A 1,197-nucleotide genomic window follows, 5' to 3' on the forward strand; every position below is an offset into this window, starting at 1 on the left:
CGTGGGGCTGGTCAGCAGCCCCCCCTGCCCCCCGAGCCAGCCCCAAGCGAGGGACCCAGGCCGGGCGATGCCGAGGTGAAGCAGGGACACCCCCTGCCCTGCCAGGCTGTCACCAGGACCGAGCCCAGGCTGTGCTGGGGCTGGAGCTGCCCCATCTTCGGGGCTTCTTCATTCCCAGCATCACTGCTGGTTGCTGCATCTTCCTCTTGCTTGTTCCCCCCTGCCCCGAGCTCTCGCAAAACAAGAAAAAGGGCTCCCCGAGAGCAAAAGTGCAGCCATCTCACAGCCACGGGAAGCGGTACTGGGACCAAGGGGACTCCGGGATGGGGTTGTCTCCTGCAAAGCCCCCGTAGGAACATCACTCCCTGGTTTTCTGCTTTCCTCTTCCTTGGGCTGAGAAGCTGTAGAGACAGCAGCCACCTTTCATGTCTCGGCCCATTTTCCGTCTGAGCCCCACGGTGGCCCTGGTAGCCCCCGTATCCACTTGGCTGCCTCTGCAGCTCTGCTGCCCGTGGTGCTCCAGCGATGGAGGAGGTCTGGAAGCCACCTCTGCAACCCTGCACGGCTCCAGCTGCGGTGTGGAGAAGGGAAGAGAGCAGGACTGTGGATATCTTAACCCAGTTTCTTCTTAGGGGCCCGAGGAGGGAGGGATGTGTTCATACACCGTCCTGCATGTGCCAGCACGGGGTCCCTCGGGGGACGCCTGGGACAGGGCAGGCGGGGAGTCCCCAAGGCGGTGCCATTGCTCTGGTGAGTGCCACCTGCCAGCTCTCGAGGTTTTAATGGGACTTAAGTGCATTTTTCAAATATTTTCAGAACCGATAATACCTCCACCACCCTGGAGGGGCTCAACATCCAACTGTGAACACATCACCCACATGGGACAGTGGAGAGGGCACCCAAGGGTGGCAAAGGGACCTCGGTGCCAGGCAAGACCAGAGGTCTGCTGTCCTACTCAAGGAGCAGGAGGGACCTGACAACTCACAAAACCACCCAAGTCTGTCCCATCACGCTTTCTCCTTCTGGATCTACGTCCCACAGACCAGCCCACGGTGGGATGAACATCGGGGTGTCCTCGCTAGTCCCAGGTCAGAGCTGGTGAGGACTGGGCAAGGTACCTGAATGCGTCAGCAGAGTGACAGCGCATGGCACCCACGGCTTTTGTTTGCCTTTCTCTCGAGATGTTATCTCCTGCCA

Source organism: Charadrius vociferus, unplaced genomic scaffold, assembly GCF_000708025.1.
Source record: "Charadrius vociferus isolate BGI_N301 unplaced genomic scaffold, ASM70802v2 scaffold787, whole genome shotgun sequence".
Lineage (NCBI taxonomy): Eukaryota > Metazoa > Chordata > Aves > Charadriiformes > Charadriidae > Charadrius > Charadrius vociferus.